We start from the raw sequence: 17,420 nt of genomic DNA on the forward strand, positions 1-17,420 counted from the left end.
AACTAGGAGTAAGTAGTCAAGGAGCAGATGCCAAGTGATCTGTTTTTACTGAGTGAAGGAGGCATAGGAGGCATAGATAAAGGTCCACAACTGATAAAGGTTCAGCCCCCAACTTGTCCAACAGTTCGTCCTCAACATTGGTGGTGGACTAGCCATAACACGACAGACCTCTGTGAAGCTTACATGCAGATTTGTGCATGAGAACTACATTTTCATGTCAGGATACTGGTTGGGGGGGTGAGGGGGGGTTAATGTCCCATGAGCAACAGAAAAAGAGCTAGGATGAGATGTGAATACCATTTTGTGAGCAGATCATGACCCATAGGAGTGTTGCACATCTCAATATTAACAATTGCCAGGTATGGTTGCCCTTCAAACTTTGGATGGTGACCAGAGCCCAACACAGGTCAGCTACCACTGGCACACCACAGACAGAGAGTGAATGCACAGAATTTGAAATATGTCCAGAGTGGTGCATGGAGACACTGTTGAGCAGTGGAAGTCAGAATATGCATCTCATTCACGGGTTTTAATGTGAAGCAAATACGATCAAGGAAACCTTGCATGAATCTTGGAGGAATGCTATGTAGAGAAAGTGGATTTCTGATTTTGATGTTGTGCGTGCTGTTCTTTCGTGAACTTGATGTATTGCTTGAATGCCTGGACGAGCCTCTCGGGGAAACTCACATACATGAGAGTGGTAGCAATCTGTGGGAGAGCTTGTGAACTTTAGAGGTTTGCAGCACTGTTCGGGCACACTGGAGTTATTTAGTGGATGGCAGCACTGGGAGAGTCTGGGGACTATAAGAATGCTCTGTCTTCTGTGACTTTAAGGAATTTCTGTGCCCTGTGGAAGAGCCTAAGAACATATCGGAGTGGCTGCACGCTGTGAGAGAGCCCTTGAGCGCTTGACAAGTATTCTTATAGTGAAAATATTAACATCCAAAAACAGTACTGGCCAAATTATGGAATGCCATATCTGTGAAAGTCAACAACTAATTAGGTCATGTTTGTCACTACTGAGGCTACCTGTTTCCCATCCCCTCAGACGCATAGCAGAGCAACTCTGCTTCTATTTTTGGCGTCTGCTATGCACCGGGTAAGAAGTCATGATCATCCGAGATGGTGTGTTGGCCTCGAGAAGTCAATCCATAGTCTGCCGCAATGAAGTTCTTGGGGGATTGTTATAGATGTCCCTTGATCAGCGTGCAGCACTGCAAGTCTTCTGCTGCCGTTAGAGAGAACAGCCCAAGCAGCACTAAAATGTTCCCTGGCCTACACACTAGTGAGAGGGCAGCTTAGCGATTCAGGAGCAATTCACAGAGGTGCTCGAAGCCAGAAGTGCCACTTGTTATACCAGTGATGTACTGGGTAATCATTCCTTCCCACAGGTTGAGTAGCCAATAGATAGGTAAGAAGCATAGGTGTGGCTGATTATCTGCTGGCTTTTCCTGCTGATGACCTGTCTTTATCCAAGATAACCTATTTATTGTCGGGGGTGGTCCACAGCATCTCCTACACACAGGCTGGGCCAATAGTTTGAACACATTTCATTGTTCTACTGCCTCTCAATGCTATTGATGTTGAGCTTTACTGCCGCGAGTAGCAACATTTGGGCTAGTTGGTGTTCTCTCTGCTGCCTGCATTGCCTTTCCAAATAAGGTTGTATGCACAGTAGTCAAAGCATTCCTGCACATTAGCAAAGTGATTCCTCTCTGTGATGGTTGCTGCAAGTACTCCATCCCTGACATGAAAGAAGTGGCCACTTTTACCGTGAAATGTGGGTCCATAAATGGTGTCAATAAGAACTCCCTGTTAACTTAAAGTTCATCTACCCGTGGAGCACCAGGGAATGTTTAAAGTATGTCCCCTACAATCTGTGCCACTGCCATATAATCACAAGGCACAGGCCCTATCGTGTTGGAGAAATTCAGCTCAGTCAAAAAATTGAGGGAGGTCCTTTTGTGGTCACAGTGAAAGGCCATGCTGTGGTGCAGCACATTAGACAAGAACTACCACTGATTAGTTGTCAAAAATGCCCCATCTTGAGATCTGCTGTGTGTTGCAGTAATCTGTGATGGCATTACACTGTGGGCATGCCCTTTCCAACATCAGCAAAATAGTGGCCACTAAGATCTTCAAGATGTACCAATGTAACTTGTGGTGCACCTGCAGTTGACCCAGTGTATATTTAGCATTGCAATCCCAGGTGTAATGAGAGCTGATTGTCAGGGCCACAGCGATTTTCACTTTCACAGGATGTTCATTTCTGATTAAGTGTGTGACCACAAGGTAATGTGCATGCACGACGCATGGGGTGTGCATTGCTTGACATTTTATGAGGCAGCAAGCACATTTGATACTTGTTCTGCTGCAACAAACTCAGATGCAAATTTAAAAGGTTTTTACACTCGGCCTCAGCCTACTCTACAACCATCTCACAGATGACAACTTCTCTGTTGTTTCTTCCTTGAAATCTTTGCATGCACAGCATTGCATGACTCCAGAACCCTCTCGGCTGGCTGATAGAGGAAGCAAAGTCCATAGAGTGTGCTTTGAAGGCCATGCTGTCAGTGCTCTATTCCCTGGTATATATATATATATATCCCAGTTGAAGCACATTCTTTGTCTCATGGATTGCTTAGCCATGACCTCAGCGTACAATTTAATCACCTCTCTGCCATGGAAAAATCATCAGCTGGTCACTTCCCAGCAGTGATTAGCTTTTCCCAAAAACAGCCAGAATCCAAAAGAGTAAAGAAAGCAATCTATTGCCAACACTATAGAAATCTTAGTTTTAATCAGGCACTGCCTGTTATGTGACTTGTGATATGTTGGTCCACACTAAAACATTTCCTTAACACTGGCCTAAACCATTACGGGATTAGCGCTATGCATCACTCGGGTATGGGACTAGTGTTTTCTGTCTCAAGTCATGACACATCTGCAATATGTTCAGGGAAAATGTGTGCAGGCTGGTGGTTGCATGCTGCTTTTCTGATGATCTGGGGAGTTCACTGTCTTGCCTCAGCACACCATTTTTGGGAGGGCTGTGAAAGTGGTCAGATGTTTTTTTTTTTTGGTTTTTTTTAGTACTGTCACCTTTTTCACTTTCTTTGTGTGCTAACAATACACAGGCTCTGCTCCTCAGGGTGAGATAGTGTTTATATTGGGGTAGTGTTCAAGAAGTCATGTTATGTTCAAATGTTCTTTGTAATCTGTGGCAGAAAGGCTATTTCTGTAAAATGACATCTACAGGTGGGGAGGTTGGGTGAGCTTCACTACACTCTCTGGGCCTCATTACACGGACGCCGGTATTTTACCGATTCCGCCTTGGTCCAAGGGTGGCGGGGTGGTAATTCCCCATTCACCAAGGCCCTTCCCCATTCCCATTTGAGCCCCCATAGGGCTCAATGGAAAGGGGGAAGGAGCAAATAACGGTACCGCTATTAGCACTGAAGTCCCTCAGCGGGTCACTTCCTTAACGTGTGGTCTGGCCACACGTTAAGGACGGGACCCACTCAGGGACCTCGTAGTATGGCGCTAAGGGATTACCGGCACCGGTGCCCTTACCGGTGCAGGTAATCCCTTAGCGCCATCTGTGTAATGAGGCCCTCTGTATCTAAGGGCCTCATTCCGACTTGGGGGTAAGGGATAACAGTCACCGGTAAGGAGACCGGTGCTGTTAAACCCTTACCGCCCAATTCCGAGGTCCCTTAGCGGGAGCCGCAAAGAACGTGTGGTCTGACCACACGTCCTTTACGGGTCCCGCTAAGGGACCAGGGTGCTAATAACGGGCCTGCTATTCGCGGGCCCGTTATTAGCACCTTCCCCATTCCCATTGAGCCCTATGGGGGCTCAAATGGGAATGGGGAATGGTTGGTTGAATGGAGACTTACCGGGTACGCACAGGTCAGAATGTCCTGGTAAGTCCCCATTCAACCAGACCGGACCCGGACCCGGTATTGGAGGCAGCCATGGTGCTATTAGCACCATGGCTACCTCCAATCTGGGAATGAGGCCCTAGTGTCGTTCTACTCCTCAGTATCACTGCATTCCAGCAACAATAGAAACCTCTGTCTCGACCTTGATGGATCATAATCTGTGTCTTTATTTATCATCCATGTCATTGATATAATCAGCATAGCCTAACTTATCATTGGATGGGAGTGTCAGAGATAGAGACTTGGAATTTTCAGTCTCCTCTTGCTGTTTAACTACACAAGTGTGTACACCGGTTTTGCCTTTCACATTTGCACTCCACAGTGCACAGTGAGTAAAGGCTACTTGGCTTGCCAGGCACGATTTACTTTACTTTTCTTTGTGAGCACTGCAAGTGGTGATCAAAATTAAATGAAACCCTCCTTGAAATCCTCACACATCAAGAAGGGTCTAATTTCAACTGGGAAGACTGCTTACTATGAATGCATGGTAAGCAGCATTCCCAATTTAAGGCAAACCCTCCCTGACATGTGGGCATGTCAGGGAGGCTTTAAATGTAATTGTAAACACTCCCCTCCATACAAGCATGTACTGTGGATAGCTTAGGAGAGGATTTGGCGAGTGCATTGTATGATACTTGCAATTCTGTCACCCAAGTGCACATAGTAAGTGTGTTGCACAAGAAGTGAAAAGACAGTCAGCAACATGCTTCCTCCTGCCTATGGTTGGTGTGGGTTTTGACGTTTTATCCCAATGTGCCTTCTCCATGCTCACTAGTGTTTCACCTGCCTCGCTGAATCTCTTGTACTTCCTGCCAGAAAAAGCATATGAGCATTGCTCAGATGTCCCCAAGTACATTATGCTCCTCCTCCTAGTTGCCCCCTGAAGGAATGTGTCTTGCCCACTCATTTCAAGACACTGACTAGTGCAACACACACCTCCTTGAACCTCTTCTTTTGCTCCCAAATGTATAATGACAGCAGTTGCTGAAGAGGGAAAAACTAAATATACCTTCCCTCCTGATGGACCACCCAACCGGAAGAAGTATCCACGACAAAACGACCACCAATCGTATGAGTTTGCACTGATTCCCACTGCTCCCATCATGAGCAGGCCCCGCAAAAGATACCCCGCCAGCCGACCATAGAACCCTCCGGTCGTACAAACCCCCCCAAAGTGAGCAAGGAGAGACAAGACCGATCTGGAGACGACTACATGGACCGAATCGACTAACAACACCACAAAGCCATGCTGCAAGTCGTTAGAGATGGCATAGATATGTTAGACAGTGCCCACACATTCGGGACATTCACACACCAACCCACACGAAGAATACATGTGTACAGTTTTCTGAGATAGAGGACAGTAATATATACATACTGTGTGCATGTTTGTTATTTTGCCACCTAGGCCGCTATAGCACTGAAGAAACGCAAGATGCCAGAATAGCTTGTGTACATGCTTGCAGATGCTACTTGCTACTAAACCCTATGGAAGGACAGGAGCACTCGAGGCACCTGACCGACCATGACACTTCTTGAACCTATGGACATTATGCAGAATATATATTCAGAGCCAGAGTAGGCCTTGGGAAGATCCAATAAGCCAGGATCGTCTCACAGACATCTCAAGCAGTCAAATGCTGTGCAAGCAGCATAGCCATGGCAGAAGAAACAACAGCCAAGTCCACAATGTTGTAAACAACATTCCACACACACCGAGCAAAGATGATGCCGGCCAAAGCAGGGACCCGTCCATGCAAAATACAAAACAAATCTAAGTAATTTAGCCTCACATTCGGTCGATTCACACGTGACCCAGCTGAAGCTGATGTAATGCCAAGACCACAGGCTGGGAAAGCACAGCAGCCCCACACCCAAGAGCAAGCTTGCAACAAATTGCAACATATCAGCAATGTTATAGGATGGGAATGGAACGCTCTCATGGCAGTAGTATACACACACCATTGTTACTCACCGTCACAACATTGCTGATACACCTTATACATGACCAGGTGTCATGCGGGCTGGGAACATAGTTTGTCTAAGGCTTGGGGGACCGGTGCCTGACCAATCAGGACCCTGGGGTCTAGGGGCATGTGGCAGGGATTACCAGCCAATCACAGGGTTCACCAATGTAAAATTTTCAGAGTGACAATTTTCGGGGATGATCCAAGCATACCACCTGACCCAGCGGTCTCCACTAACATGGCTCACTATACGTTCCTATACTGGACCTACCACTCAGGGAGCCAATCCTGTGGGGCGTTAGGTCTGGGGTCAGAACTTGCTGAGTGATGCAGACAGTGACGTCACTTATCTACAAAACTGGCCTGTGAGCCAGAATGCGACGAGATGTGCCTAGAGTACTCCATGTATATGATCACTGTTAATTTACTACAATAAACGTCAGTAACCCATGCTCCTTGTGTGGACCTTGACTTCTTTGGGACAAGGGAAGGAGTTAGGGGCTTCTGTGAGCCGGAGGTCTGCGGGCCACAGGTCTGGCTCTGCCACCCCATGAAATAACCCTAACATTGCCCTTCGTGATTATCTGCTCTTTCACTTAACAGGTGTCAATATATAGCATGTGGATCACCCACTCAATTCAAAACATGGACTACAACTTGTGTGCCACCCACCACCATGAATGTCTGATACATCCCCCCAAATAGTTTTCATGAGCAAAGTCTCACATTAGCTGACCTCAGGGATTCCCTGTTTCTCCTGCTCTTCTTTCCAAGTGTCACTAGCTGGCACATGTGTTGTCCACTTACTTCAGGAGATGGGCACCAACTGGTGTATCACATGCATCCCTGAATTTCTGCTCCTTCACCCGCAAAAAATCAGATCAGCATGAATCCTATACCAGCTGCCCTCAATCATTCTTTGCTCCTCCTCCAACGTATCACCCAATGGCACATACCGCATCCACTCACTTTAAGAGATGAGCAATGGCTGGTGTATTATGTGCCTCCATGAATTTTTACTCCTTCCACCTTAAAAATGTGCAAACGTGTCGCTCTAGCACAGCTCGCCTTCTCAGCCAAGCGATTACCAAATCAACCCTGCCGCATCAAATAACATCAAGAGAGTGTTATTGACTAGTGTTTAACCTGCATCCCAGAATATCTGCTCCTTCATCCCACATAAATCCCATACATCTAGGATATGTATTAGCTGCCCTAAGAGACATTCTATTCCTTCTCTCATCAATCATCCACACACTTCAAAAGACAAACACTGGCTCACCTACTTCTCAGTATCTATGCTACTTCTACCCACATACCCACAATATGCACATGAGTATGAGTCTTGCGCAAGCTGTCTTGCGGGATTCCCTACTCCTCTTGCTACACCTTACATGTATAGCATGATTGCACGTCTCACACATTCCTGCATCCATGAATCTCTGCTCTTTCCTATCGCAAAAATTAGACAAGCATGTGCATTGCACTAGTTGCCTTCAGAGGTGTTTTGCTCCTTCTTCCAGGTGTCATCCAATGGCATATGTATCATCCACTCACTTCGAGTGATGGACAATGACTGGTGTATCCCCTGCCTCACTGAATATCTGCTACTTCCTCCCACAAAACACTCAAGAGACTGATTCTTGCACAATCTGTCCGAAGTTATATCCTCATCCTCCTGCTCCTTCTCAGTTCGAAACTTAACTTTGTGTGGCCCTTGTGTCCCTTGCAGTCACATAGACGAAGAATATTTGTTTCATAATCCTGTATCCAACCATTACTTGTATTTTCTCCAGACTTCTTGATGTGTCAGAAAAAAGTAAAAGTCATGTGTGTGTGTGGCAAATGGTCACCCAAGCTGATTTCCCTCTTATTGAGTCTCTGTCCCTAAACTCAGAAAAGATTGCACTTGTGTTGTACAGCCACTTCACATCACTGAATGCATCACACAGATCTGTGTAAGCAAAACCTACTTTTTGTCTGACTCTCTCAGGGAGTCCCATAAACGACTCTGTGCTTCCTACTTAACTCTTATGCTTGCACTTTAGTTTATTAACTTCCTAAATTTCTTAAGCCTGCCTCCAGCAATACTCTTGTATCTCCCTCAAGGATCTGTACCAACCACATGTTCCCTTTACATGTCACCCACTCAAACTCGGTTGAACTTCATAAGAGATACGCCCCAGGTTGGGATTGTTCGAATCACCTAAAATTAGAGTGATTCAAGGTTCGATTAGCATTCTGTCCAGGCCTAATTACTCGGACTAAAACATCCACATATGTCTATGCTTGTGCATGCCATTTCACATAGTGCTATGATCTGCAAGATACATTTCGACTAACAAATGGGTATGTTTTTGGACAGTCGGTCATTTCGCGAGTTGTGTAACCCATGCCCCCACACCCTCCCCTTGCCACCAGAGTACAATCTGACCCAAGCATACATCATGCAGGCAGGATAAATGCTGTCTGTGATCGGCCAAACAGTCACAGCTTACTATCTGATGAGCTCCCAGTTAGTGTTTGTGAGAGAATCTTAACTGTTGTGGAAACCCTATATAACTTGCCCCTTCTCTTTTAAGCATACCACATCAGAATCCACAGGTACTTGTTCCCCCAAATAAATGCCCATGTGTCCCCGGCGATATCCTGATCCAGATGGAAGATATGGCAAGCATCAGAAGGGTCACAATAAATATGTATGGGCCACAGGTGTCTTAAATACAAGGAGTAACTTGGAACTGGAGAGTGGGGCTGCAGCTTTTATGGGGGAGACAGTAGAGGCAGGCTTGGAAGGAAGTCACAATGTTGGTTCCTTGGCTTGGGCAGAGGACACAGCTAATGGGGATGGTGGAAACATTGCTGACCCAGGCACTGCTGCGGATTAGGGAGATCAGGGAGAACTGATATAAAGAACACAGTGGATGGGACCATATCCAATGAGGGTAATGTGGATGGTGAGGGCACCAGGGCATGCAGAATTGTCAGGGGAAGATGAAGGATGATGGGTAAGGTGGAGATCTTCTTTTGCTCACAAAGCAGGATAGAGCAAGGCGGCATTTTGTTTCAAGAGCAACATAACGTCTTGATGCCATTCATGTATCACATGTTCAAACCATGCTTTTCTCTGTGCTCAGTCCGGTGTGCCAACCTGAAAGGGGCATAGTCCTCTTCATGTCAGTGCTTTTGCTTGCACTGCTGCATTAGTGCAGTTAGATAGTTCCTCTTGTGTTTTCCATGTGTACTGTTATTTTCGGGTGTGTTGCATTGTGTTCAGTTACTGAGCTCTGTGTGAGTTTACACTTGCTTGTTGACTGTGCATGTGTGAGTTCAGTGTCTAGCCATCCTCTAAGCATGACTGTGGCTTAGTTCTATACTATGTGGGTGTTCTCACCTTCTGTGTTTGGCTTTTCATTTTCATGGCCAGTTGCATGTTCTTAATTGTCTTAGGAGCTTTGGAGTATGAGAGATGACTGCTGCTTAATCGCATTAGAGATTCGGTGTTTCTAGATAAAAGGGCACTACACATGATGGACATTGCAACATTACATTTGACTACAAGCACTCAATCTAACACAGTCCATATATTTAAGAAACTTTAAGACACTATTTATATTTACAGTTTCTAGCCTTAGCACTCTCTGGCCTCATCACGAGTTGGGCGGTAGCCCTTAAATTCGGCGCAATGGCATTACCGCCGCAATTATCACAAGTTGGGTGCTAAATGGGCTGTTTTACCTCCACCTTATTCTGGAGGTGAAAATTCCATTTTGCGCTCTGTATTACTGTCGGCTGTATTATTGCATGGTATTAGCGCTGAAAATTCCCCATTGCGTCCAATGTACCCAATGGGAAAAGGGGATTTACAGTGAACGCCCAATCCGTGATCTGGCAGTATGAGCTAGCGCTATTACAGTTCGGTGGGATTATAGCTGGGATATCGCCCGATTCGTGATCAGGCCCTCTGTCCTTGTGTGTGTGTGTGTGTGTGTGTGTGTGTGTGTGTGTGTGTGTGTGTGTGTGTGTGTGTGTGTGTGTGTGTGTGTGTGTGTGTGTGTGTGTGTGTGTGTGTGTGTGTGTGTGTGTGTGTGTGTGTGTGTGTGTGTGTGTGTGTGTGTGTGTGTGTGTGTGTGTGTGTGTGTGTGTGTGTGTGTGTGTGTGTGTGTGTGTGTGTGTGTGTGTGTGTGTGTGTGTGTGTGTGTGTGTGTGTGTGTGTGTTTCATTTGTTTAGTTATGTGTTGCCTTTTTTGTAAGTCAAATCTCTTTTTTTACGACATAAAATGTGTGCTTGTATGCAATAAATGTTTCCTAGTAAATAGAAAATAATAACTCTGTTGTTCACAATCAGCACAAAAAGTACTAAAGAGTAATGTTAGTTTCTTTCACAGATGTATTGGTCTTTTAGGACACGTTTACAAAGGTCACATACAATGGCACTTCAAGTCCTCTATACCTCATTAAAGCAATAGCTTTAAGCCAAATGAATCACCACACGCTTCCATTTCAGCAGATTCCATAAGGAAGACTTTTAAGTGCTCAAAGTCCATAGTTCATCCTGGCTACAACAAATACCAATTTCCGGTCTATGCATATCAAGGCTTCTGGATTTTCCCGAGTGATTTTGTGTTTGTTTTCTTTTTTGTGCCATGTAAGTACATTTTATGTGGGAGCTGTACACCGAGAATCATCATCACCCATTGCAAGCGTGCATATTAATGTGTGAGTGTATAGCCACAGTCACAAATATCAAAGACGTATGTGAATGGCTTGCAGACCCTAAAAGTAGACATACTGGTGCAGAATGTTTCTCATTCACAATATAAAAATATAACACTGCTAACGTTTCATTCCACCTACCTCATGATGGCAACGGTCAATATGCAGTTTGTCTGATGCTTTAAAGTGAGGGGTCTCAGAGTTCACTACTCACATGTCCCCATACTCGCACATTTTTTAGTAAATGAGCAAAATAGACTCACTGGGCCTCATTACGACTTCGGCAGTAGCCATGCCGTTATTGGCGGCATGGCTGCCGCCGAAATCGGGTCCGGGTTCCCAGAATGGGGAATTACCGGGCCATTCCGAGTTCAGAGGTACCTGGTAATTCCTCACCCAAAAGGGCCCCGGGCCCGGACCTTCCCCATTCCCATCTGAGCCACCATTGGGCTCAATGGGAATGGGAGAGGGTGCAAACAACAAGCAGCCCGTTGTTTGCTCCCTCTTCCCCTCGCAGGACCTGGTAAGGACGCCTGGTTTGACCAGGCATTACTTATCGGGTCCTGCGAGGGGAGCTTGTAATGAGGATGAAAGGGTTTAACGGGTCCGCCTCCTTTAGCGGAGCCCGTTAACTCGTTCAGCCTCAGTCGTAATGAGGCCCACTGTACTGACATAGAATTTGTGTGAATAACCCAAAAACATGGAGTCAATTTGTTTCTAGAGGCAGCCCCTGAAGACTCCATATCTAGGAAAAGGCGAGTCCCTCTTAAAAAAAAAGGCCACGCTCCACCCAGGGGACCTGGCCAAAAAGAGACCCATCGAAAGCCTCCCATTCATTGGGAAATTCATAGAAAAAGTCAACACATGCACAATGTTAGGGAGAATTCTCAATGTGCTAATTTCCCTTACATTTTGAGACCCCCAGAAACTTTGCTGGATTTCTAGGATTTTAATTTCTACTTGGAAAGAGTGTGAGCCTTTTTTCGACTCTTTCATGTATTTTGATGTGAGTTTTACTTTTGTGTTCTTTGGATATGGAGTATGGAGTTTTTAGACAAACTCAATAGGCATCATCTTTTTCTTGTGTGTCACATAGCACCTTCAGTGCAGTGGCATAGGGGTGTATTTCAGACTCCCCAAGGTTTAAATACCTTCTCTGGCACTGACTACCACCTACCAGAGCATGTGAAGTTAAATTGACTTTGCTAGTCCTTTTAAATTCATAGACCCAGCACACACCATCTTCCTATAGAGTGCTGGAGGGGTTGCTTAGCATTCCCTGTGTCTAAACACTCATGCTAAAGTCTAATGTTACCCTTTCCTCTTGAACTGGCTGGTGGCAGTGGTTTTAGAACAAACTACCATGATTTTTCCCCAACCACGAAAACTGGTAGATAAAAATCAGGTCAGCCATGTTTTTCCATATAGCGCCCATGACCCCTCTGTAAAAACAGACTGCGCTCATCATTTTTCGTCGTTTCTTTCAGGAAAGGTCTTTCTTGTGTTTAACTCTACGCACTAAACCAGGTGTGGTCCCTTTCTTCGATGCCCTTTGGCGGGCTTCAGTGCTGAAGCCCTCCTCTGGCGCCTGAGTGTCTGGGCTGGACAGGATATGAGAGAGGTTCCCAAAAAGCCCTGTGATTAGTCTCCTAGGAGACCTGAATGCACTCTGGCATGATTGGCTGGCTGACTGGCAAGGTCAGCCACCCTGCTGGGTGAGTGGCAGCTAGGTTGGAATGAATGGGCGAAAACTGTTTAAAAGAAGGTCTCTGGGACTTGGAGGGCAGAGTCGACCACTGGAACGAAAGAACCAAAGACGAGCTGAAGGAAGACAACTGCTGCAACTCATGGGCCATTGGTTTGCCCAGTGAAGCCCTGCTGCAGGTCTGAATTGCCTGAAACTCAGACAGAGAAGCACCTTCAAGGATGGCTTCTTCCCTTGAGCTGGTGGGAACAACCAACTCGTAAGCCGCCTGGACACCGTCTTCATACTGGTCAAATGTTCTTCAGAGTGCCGTTGAAAACCGGATAGCCAATGAGAAGGACACCAGTTTGGGGGCTTTAAGGCACTCAGACCTTAAACCGACGCTTAGCCAAGCTTGTGGCCTCTTCCCTGGGCAGTGCATGAACCTCCCGACGTCCTCCTTCTTGTCCCCACGATTGAAGCTCAGGAACAGCGAGATCTGCAGGAACTGCCAGGAACAACTGCCTCAGCTACAGCTTTCCTTCATTAATAAGGTACTGTGCAAACACAGTGTGGATGTCCTTTTAACCGCGGTGACAGTTTGCAACACTTACCCAACTTTGGAGTCTTGTTCGCTCCTAAACTGACATATACATGTTTTTCTGGCAAACAACTTACTCAAACATTGTCAAAGACTTAACCGTTTACTACCAGAACTGTGCTATCCTATCCAAGACTATGAACCTTTGATTTTGGCCCAGGCCTATTGAATTGAATTGCTGGTTGTGGTGAACTGAAACTATTTGCCCTGCCTATGAAAGTAATTGTGATTAAATTATTTTAACCTTGTCTTTCTACCCCTTTTGAAACTGACTGCCATTTTTCTTCCACTTCAGGAGAGCTTAACTTGTTCAGAAAAGTATTGGTTGTCTACTGTAGTATATTAGTATGTGATATTGAGCTGCTTTCTTACCAGTGGAATGTTTTCCAAATTATTGTGTAAATAAATGTATATTCTTTTACCAAGAAACCCTGAATAGTGTTTGTTTGAACTACTGTGATTGCAAGTCCTTTGTGAAACATCTTGTACTGCTCACATTGCTCTTCAGATAAGTCGGCTGCTCAGCCACTGCTACCACATAACTCTGTAGTACAGGCTTGTACCAAAGGTGAGATTGTGCTTACACCTGTAGTCTTAATTGGGTGTAGTGTTCCCAAAGGGTACTGCATGTCATTCTGCCAAACACACGCTATTAGTTCAAATCAAATACCTCAGGTTTCTCTGTGAATACCAGTTGAGTTCCCACCCTAAATGCAGTAGGGAGATTGTCAGAATCCAAGCGGTGGACACATTAAAAGTAAAGGACATTGGTGACTCGTGCATCCCTGTCCTCTTACACTCTTTCAACACTGTCAACTATTAGACATTCCTCACCCTCCTCGCTGACATGAGGGGGGTCTCAGGTACTGTTGTAAAATGAGTTGCTTCCTACCCAGCTGGAAGACATCAACTTGTATAAATGGTTATGTTCACATACAAACGATATACAGTCACATGCTGTGTCACCCAAATTTCGATTGCTTCCCCAAACTTCTTTAATCTCTATATGGAACATCTGGGAATGTTTATGAAAACTCAAACATAGTCATTCGTGAACACACTGATGACACTTTATGCTCAAAGGCCTCCAGGACATGACCTGACTGTGTGAGTTCCTGGCCACCATACAAACATGGATTTCAAATGCCTACCTTAAGCTTAAACCTACAAAGACTTAATTCATCCTTACCGGACCCCTTTGCGTAACAACATCAGGTCCTAAAGTAACCTGATGATATGCAACTGGAAGGACTCACCCCATAACAACTGTTAGGATCATCCAAATCCCTAGGTTTCATTGTCAACAGCAGCCACTCCTTTCAAAAGCACTTAGCCAAGAAATCCCAAAATGACCTGGCTACAGATCACCACACTCCACAAAATCAAACCCTTCGACCCCAGTACGACTCGAGCACTGTGGTTCTGGCCCTCATGTTCTCGCACATTGATGGCGAAAATGCCCTTTTAACTGAGCTGTCAGCCATCCATCTGGCCCCACTCACGGCTGTCCACCATGACTCAGCCTTCCTCATTACAGGCACCTACAAATTCAACTACATAGCTCCCTCAATGCAAAAGGCTCACTGGCTCCCCCGCCCTGCTACGATCCTATTTAAAACTGCTTGCATCATCTGTAATGTAATCTTGAATGGCACATTAACATACCAGGTGGCAAAATTCCACATTAGCAAATTCAACAAAACTTTGGAGTTGAAGCAAGCTAGCAAAAGAAGATCTGCAGACAGTGCTTATGCCATAGCATTGCCCTCTGGAATTGCTGCATTATGGATGGCCCTCAACATCCTCCATTACAAATATGGCTTTTCCACACAACTAAATCTGTGTTTTTCTGCTCTTCAGCCAGTAGTACTTCTCTACTGTCCAACAACGTCATGCTCAATGTTGTATTTTAAATGTTGTGAAGCTCTCAGCTACTCTTCAGTTAGATTTGTACTATAAACGATAACATACAGTTTTAAAACAATTGTCCCATCTGCAAAGGAAATTCTTTTCTGCTCAATATGGTAGGTTATTTATAACGTGCTTAATACCCAGAGGTTTCTAAGCATGGACCAGGGGATCGAACCTGTGTTGCTCCGTGTTGTCTTGCTTCCAAGCCGAGCATGTTGCAGCTGAACTATCCTCCCAGGAGAGAATAATGTATTAAGAGCATATTTTAGAGTGGTACTTTATTTTAGGAGTTTTCTTGCTTCTAAGTTTTGTGAAAGTGAATATTCAATATATTATTCTTGGAAGGAATTACCACTTGCATTAAAAGCTGTAAAAGTGGGGCGCAATGTCAGCCCCACAGTAAGATGGGCGCATCTTGAGATAGCTCCAGTAATGGCCCAGGAATTTCCTTTTACCAGATCCTTCTTTCTGTAATTTGCGTGCTCTAATTAGCTAGAGGCATACAGCAGAGCATTCTATGACACAAAATCAACTCTTTCCTGAAGCTGAAGGTCGGCCAGTGTGTTATCAACAGCCCAGCAATTACAGTTGCCTCCGTCTGATCTACTGTGCATGAGGCTACTGCTTGAGGGCCATCAGTCAATCCCTGGGAGTGTGGACTGCCTTTCCCCTACAGCTGTGATCCCGCAGATGAGACAGACCACTCTGAGGGGATTATCCTGCAGCTCCAACATGACTCCAGGTCTCCCATTGTAAAAGCTGGGGCGTGGACGTCCGATGCCATGGAACAGGCAAGACCATTTTGGGCACCCCAATAACAGGGACCTGTGTCCAACATCCTACCCACGCCCAAACATCCTGTGTAGGGCGTCCCGGCTGCCACCCGGCTTGATAACCAATATGACTGCATCTTGAGAACATGCCAGTGTTGAGTGAGTTGCAGGTATGCGTGGCTGCCTTTGGAGCCTCTCCGGTTGCCTGAGGTGGGTGACTTCCACTGCTGGATTGCTACAGCAGCTTGGTGGCTGCGTGTGGCGGCGGGGCTCAGAGAGCAAGATGGAGCACCCAGACCCTTTGTCTCTTGGCATCACCACAAATGTTAAGTAGATCTTAGTGCAGAATTGTACCATATTGCTATCTGTAGAATACTTTGGTTTAATGCACGGTACCTAGAGCTCACCAGGCCTGGATATCAGACTTGCCTACAAACACCCACCTGTATTCATTTTATTCATTTATTTGTATGTGGCACTGAAAGCCCGCAGGCATCAGGGAGCCAGGTAACATCAACACACGAGAGATTCAAAAAGACTGAACAGAGTCATGAAAATTAGATTATGTACAGGATAGCATAACTAAGAATTAGGTAATGTTGGGGAAGTATTACTTAAAGAAAAAGGGTTTTAGCTTTCATTGGAATCTTATTATGTTATTGCCTTAATGCAAGTGGAGTGAGTCCCAGAGCTTGGCTGAAAGGACTGAGAAGGATTTTCCCACCGGCCTACTTTGATTAGGCACCGCTTTGCTGATTGAGCGACTCTGGCCATCTCTTTCTGTCTAAGGAATCCATAGATGGCTGTGGGACATGGGATTGCCACGCCTTCTTCATGCGGTCCCAGAAAAAACAGGTAAAGATGTAGTCCTTCACTGAAACAGTGATAATAGTGGTGGGGCACAGTGGGAAGGTGGGTGCCACGCCGGATTCACAGGCTCTAAATCTCACATTGGTGCATTTGATAGACTCCTTGGCCCATAAGGTAGACACCACAGCCATACAACTTGAGAAACTTTGCGGGTGTGTCACTGAAGCAGAACAGGGAATAGGGGACAATGAAAACCTGACCACTAAACTGCAGGCACATGTCTACCAGCTGCAATCATCACTCAAAAAAGTTATGGCCAAGAGTGACCATCTTGAAGACCATTCCTGCCATACCAGCATCATAATACTTGGGGTCTAGGAATCTAAAGTGATAGAAAAGATGGAACCCTTCATCAAGAACCTGCTGCTCGACATTCTTTGTCACCCAGTCATGTCCCAAATTCTTCTCTTGGAATGTGCTATTGGGACCTGGGGCCTAGACCCCCACCTGGATCCCAGGAGTGCCCCATTGTTGCTCACATTTTCAACTATAGAGACAGGGACATGATTTTAAGACTTGCCCGAGAGTGGGGGGAACTAAGATGTGGATCCTCTGTCATACATCTCTTTCTGACTTCAGTCCAAGTCCAAGACTTCAGACAGATGTTTTAAGAGGTCAAAGCTACGATGTGTAAGCATGACATCAAGTACAATATGCTGTATCCCACAACATTAAAAGTTATGTATGAGAGGAAAATGACCTTCTTTACTGATCCCAAAGTGACACAGTGTTTCATCAGCGAGCTGGTCAACCAGATCAGGGGTCGACCCCTTGGGGGCCGCTTCTCTTTGACCATGAGTGATACCTCCTCCCCGACATGATATACTCTATACTAAGCCCCGTTTGTGGTGAATACAGTTTGCTTTTTTACCCAGATGTGGTATGGGCAGCAACCAATACAATCAAGGTGTCATTTGGATTCTGATTACCCTGCTATCTTCTGACTGGGAACCA

The sequence above is a fragment of the Ambystoma mexicanum genome, chromosome 7p (assembly GCF_040938575.1).
Source record: "Ambystoma mexicanum isolate Mex_15411 chromosome 7p, UKY_AmexF1_1, whole genome shotgun sequence".
NCBI lineage: Eukaryota > Metazoa > Chordata > Amphibia > Caudata > Ambystomatidae > Ambystoma > Ambystoma mexicanum.